This window comes from Gossypium raimondii, chromosome 13, assembly GCF_025698545.1.
Source record: "Gossypium raimondii isolate GPD5lz chromosome 13, ASM2569854v1, whole genome shotgun sequence".
Classification (NCBI taxonomy): domain Eukaryota; kingdom Viridiplantae; phylum Streptophyta; class Magnoliopsida; order Malvales; family Malvaceae; genus Gossypium; species Gossypium raimondii.
The window spans coordinates 50,824,676-50,830,675 of record NC_068577.1 but is presented as its reverse complement, the minus strand read 5'-3'; positions in this window follow the sequence as shown (position 1 = coordinate 50,830,675).

Sequence of the window (6,000 nt, the reverse complement as noted above, 5' to 3'; positions counted from 1 at the left end):
AAAAATAATTTTCCGTATAAGCTCCCAACGTCCATTAACTTTGTCATGTAACACCCCTAAAATTAATATATAATAAAAGTAGTAATAAATTGAATAATGTATAATTGATTTTCCGGTAAAATGAGAAAAGGATATAAAGATGATGAAAGAGAAGATTCAGTGTATTAAAAAATTTAATTAAGAAGTAGGTTTTAGTATATTGATTTAAAGTAAGGACTAAATCATAAATATGTGAATTTTTTGGCTCAAGTGTAAATATTCAAAATTTAAGGGATCAAAGTATTAAAAATGAAAAGTTGAAGGGCCAAAAGTAAAAATATCCCAATTTACTATGATATGGAATTGGCATTTAGGAACCAAATTGAATAAATGAAGAATTGTGATGGACTAAATCACAATTTTATCAAATTAAATGATGATGAAATTTTGAGAGATCATAAAGGGAAAAATGGTCAATTAGTAAGAGGAGAATTCTAGAATGTAATGATGATGTTAGTGATGTTTTGGTGATATTTTAATTAATTAATTAGTTAAGTATTGTTTTATTAATATTTTACGTAGATATTTATTATTATTTCATTTAAAAATAGTTATGAAAAGAAAGGAATGATGAAGAAAATGGATCATTCTTCCAACGTAAGTGAGAGGGTGAAGAAAGGAAGTTTTCTTTTCTTTACAATTTAGTCTTTTGCCATGAAAATCCATTTTCCTCCAAAATTTTGAAAATTTCCTTAGACATTAAAGAGAAAAGATGAAGTAGAGATTCTAGAGAATATATTCGTTAATTTAGAAGCAAGAAAATAGTAAATGAAAGTGGAGAAAATGAGAAGAAAATGGAAAGAAAGTTGTGAAGATGAGAAAGGAATGGAAATGAAGAAGAAATGAAGAAATTTTGACAAATGAGATAAGTTTCATACAACCCTACTCGTATTTCAATAAATTGAGTTAAATATGTTGTGAATGAGATATATGAAACATGTATTTAATCTAAATACTGTAAATAGAAAGTATTTGATGAAGAATAGAAACTTAAAACACTACATTTGGTAAGAAAGAATGTAATTTGTGTTGTGAAAAGTACTAGGATTAAGAAATGAATATGTAATCTACACATAAACATAAGTGATTAAATTGTATAGTAATCAAAAGTATGGTAATTATGTGTGATTGAATGAAAGATAATGCAAAGAATCATGGAAAAGAAAATATTTTCATTAAAAGCAGTTTGGACAATAATAATGACTTAACTTTAAAATTCACCAAAATTCATAGAAATTTAGTTAGAGGTTGAATTAAATATTGAATTAAAACATATTAGTCTAGTTTTGTGTGGAAGTAATTGTGAAAGAAGCAAAATTGTATATTTTGAGATATATTAGTTTTTGTGAAATAAGATCAGAGTAGATTTGGTTTCCCTGTTTTGACTTTAGAAAATCATAAAAAAAATTGTACAAAAATGATTAGGAGCTGAAATTTATATGTTTAAATTCTTAACGAGTCCATTTTCAAGAGAAATAAATGGAAACATCATACAAATCCAGTTATAATTATTTTTTAGTAAAGAAGGGCCAAAGCTGTCAAGCAGCAGAACAAGGGCAAATTTGAAGTCTTTACTGTACTGATTGGCTAAAGTAGAAATTCTAAATTTTTTATGGTAAAAATATATTTGAGTCTAGTTTCAAAAACAACAAGCAGGTCTTAATTTCAAATTTTGTAGCTCAAGATATAAATACTTTAGTGACTATGGCACAAGTGGACAACTTTGATATAAACACATAAGCATGTCATACTAAAAGCTAAAATTCTAATATATATATATATATATATATGGGGAGGAGGAAAAATAAAATAGTAGATGAATTTGAAATGTCACAAATGGTTATAAGTGATGGAATGATTAATACATGTGAGAATATTTAAGCGAATTGATAAAATAATAAGTGAATAATTGTTAATTGATGTGATTTTGGAACATTGGCTAAAAGTTTATGAAGAATTAAATTAATTGGCGAATTTAAAAATAAATAAGAACTATATATAAAGTGGGTAAACTACTTTAGAAAGTGCAAGTCCTCCAATAGACTTATTTTAAAACTTTAAAAATTATGTTAATTTATAAATTTTGTTATCTTTGATTGAATATCAAGTTTTAGTGAGTTCCTTTAACTCGTAAATAGTTCTGTTATAAATTCAATTACTACTAAAACAAGTATAATGGCCTTCAATAATCAAATAATAAGATAAATCAATCTGAAATTTCTATAGTTGTTTCGGCAATGAATGTGACATCTCGATACCTTGACCTAACGATCAGGTCAAGTATGGGAGTGTTACATGTCATATGGCATGCTAAGGTTGTGCCACATGGTAAAATTTGATAATTTCTCTTGAAAGTGTTTAAAAATCATAAAAAAAAAACTATAACAAATTCTAAAAAAGACTAAAAATATATGAAAAAATTTATAAATTTCGAAAGTTTAAAAACTAGAATTTTTAAAAATTATAAAAAATAAAAAATATTTAAACAAGGATAAACTACAAAATGGTCATTAAACTTTATTAAATTTCTTTTTTGTCACTAACTACAAAATTTATATTTTGGTCACTTGCTCATTAATGGTTGTTACAATCTTAACAAAAAGTGAGGTGTCACATTAATTCAAGAGTTAATATCCAATTTGATCCTGCACTATAGCTTAAACACTCAAATTTGTATTTTGACAACATTTTTAATAATAATTCTAAAAAATGTTTAAAATTCTGAAATTTTATTGTTAAAAATATTATAAAAGTGCATAAATGAATGTTTTAGCTATAGTTGAAGGATCAAATTAGATATTAACCCTTGAATTAATGTGTCACCTCATTATTCTGTTAAGGTTGTAACGATCATTAGCGGACAAGTGGCCAAAACGTTATAAGTCGATAAATTTAGTAATCAAAATGTAACTTTTTATAGTTTAATGACAAAAAAAAAGTCACCAAAATTTAGCGACTGTTTTTATAGTTTATCCAAATTTCTTTTACTCACAATTTAAACTAATTTTTTTATTTTAATTTCTTATATATCGTTAATTAATTTTAAATCTTGCATTTATTTTATAATGTAAATATATGGTTTGAACGTGGATTGCGCTGTGAGAGAGTTTGTAAATCACTTTATTTATCCTTATAATTAAATTGTGACGTGGCTGAGAAATAAAAAAGTTGATGATTCTGTTTTGAATAGAGAAAATGAAAACGTGAGGGAGTGGTCCAGCATCGGATTTTGCAGTAGTTTATTGACAATTGTAGGGTGGTACCACTGACACCCGGTTGGAGGACGTGCCACTCTGTCTCCACCGCAATTACCCAAAATTTAAACTCCTACTATATTCATTCAAACTTTTTTTAAGAAATTATTCTACGAGACATGTTTATAAAATGGGTTGGACTTTAATTTTAAAAATAAAATTATTATGAATTAATGCACAAATGCAATTATTTATAAAGTAAGTCTAGTAGAGGAGAAAGATAAATTGATAGTAACTATATCACTATAAAATTTTATAAAAAAATCAAAGATGCATCACATTGATCAATCTCTTAAAATTTGCATCTTAGCCTTACCATCATTAGACCAAATTGACGGTGAACTTCAATCAACCAAAATGCCATTGTCAAGACACCCACCATATATTGATATACAAAAAATTAAGTCTCAAATGGACTATTCTCCTCTCATCTTAGAGTCCAATTTTGCGAATATAATCACAATGATTTATCTTAACAAGGTCTTCTGAGAATGGTTTCTGATAGATCATACAACACTCTTGCTTTGGTAAATTTTATATATACGTTAGAACACAACTAAAAAACTAAAACTAAAAAACAACCATACTTTTCAGATAAAATAAAGTGGAAAAAAAACTAAAACCATCACTGCTTTTGGATAAAACATAGTAGACTGATACAAGAATCATCATAGTTTTCAGAAAAAACAAAACAGATTGAAACTAAAAATTTTAAAAAAAAAATCTAAGAATTTGTTGAAGAGGCCATGACTAGCAACCAACCCAAAGGCTTCGGTTCATTTTAATTGTTGAGGCAGTTTTTAAGCAATACCAAGGACCAATGTCAATTGTTTGGCATTGCCTACTCAAAAACTTGTTATGTTTAAGTTGGCAAAATTTTGACAATACAAATCTTGGGTTGTGATTCTAACTGATACTTTGGACGCCAGTAGACCCAATATTGACATCCAAACTACACATAACAACATATCTTGGGGATTGATCTAGATTTCGATTGAGGCAATCAAACTTCCCAAATTTGGTGGAGCAAATCAAAACCGACAAAACCTGAAAGTATATCATAAAGACTCAAAATTTATCCTGAGTTGATTGATGATATTCTTTATGCTTATTATCTTGTTAGTTTCATGGGAAAATTGATTGTAATTGATGTAGTATGTTAGCAAGTCTCAATTCTTTTATATTGAGGAGATTTGTATAGGTAATGTACTGAACTGAGAACTTTTATTCTTCTTCATTGATTAATGTTTCTTTTGAGTGCATTGAGTGAAAATCAAGTGTGTTACTTGGTTTATGTTTAGAGGAGAGTCGTGTAGATATTAGGCGCAAAAGTGAGTCTAATCTAGTGATTGTTAGATGTTGTAATCACTTGTTGTACGTGTTGCTAAGATAATGAATTGCATATTTGGCCTCTAGACATAGGGAAATGAAATGCGTAAACAAATCAAGTGTTCTTTATTTTTATAACTTATTAATACTCAATGCTTAAAGTAATTGACACTAGTCACCAGCACTACTTCTGACATTGTTATTGTTTTGCTTGCAAACATCAGTTTAGGACTTTCATTAACCAATATTAACTTGTATTGATATGTACCAACCCGTATTAGTTGGTACAAGAATTTAGTATTTTGAACTAATTTTTAATATTTATTATCTTAATTTTTTATTTTGTATTATTGCATGTAAAAATAAAATAAAATAATTTAATTAAAATTTAATTAAGTTGTTGAATATAGTTATTAATATTAAAATTTATCTCTTTTTTATTTTGAATCCATAACCTTTTTCCAACCCTTAAATAGGATGATAAACATGTTTCAACTGGTCGAAATCACATCCTCCCATATTGGCCACAATACCAATGGCAATCGAACTAAAATTTATCTTTTACTTATATTTATATGTATATAATTAAAATATATTTATTTAAATAATATGATTATGCTCAAAATGACACATCTAAATAATATATACTGGTATTGAAATAAAAATAACACCTCCACCAATAGTGATTACCTTAGTAATTTGAAATCATGCTTTTGTGGATACCATTGGCAACATGTGTAAGTATCATAAGGTGTTTAAAAATTATAATTGGACCCACTTAACAACTCTCCTAACAAGACCATGTTTGGCTTGAATCAATTTGTACAAATCAATATATAATATTTATTTTTACCTAATTATATAAAAATTTAAATATAATATCACAAATCAAAGACTATCACCGAAATAAATTCATAAAATTAATAAAAATAAGTATTAACTTTTATATTTTTCGTAGATAATAAAATTAGCTATCAATTAAATTTGTACTTATTTTTCTTAAAAATGTTGTTAGTATATAATTTATATTAAAAATCCTCATATTAAAAAAAAATGATCTCCCTAACCTCATTGCAAAAAATAGGCCCACCACCGGTACCCCAACAACTTTCAGCCACCAACCCCTCTCTAAATTTCTTTTTAAAAAAGCTAAAATAAAATAATAAAATACCAGCCAATAAAATTTCAAAAAAATTCAGCCAATAAAGAAATTACACTTCTTTACTACTCCCCAAAAACAGCGAGTTTTTTATGTTTTTACCAAGAATTTTGTTTATATGTTGTTTAGTTCTATTAGATTTATAAAAATAAGGTTAAAATATGTTTTTATATTTTTGTATTTTATATTTAAAATTTAGTTTCTTTGAAGAATTTAGTT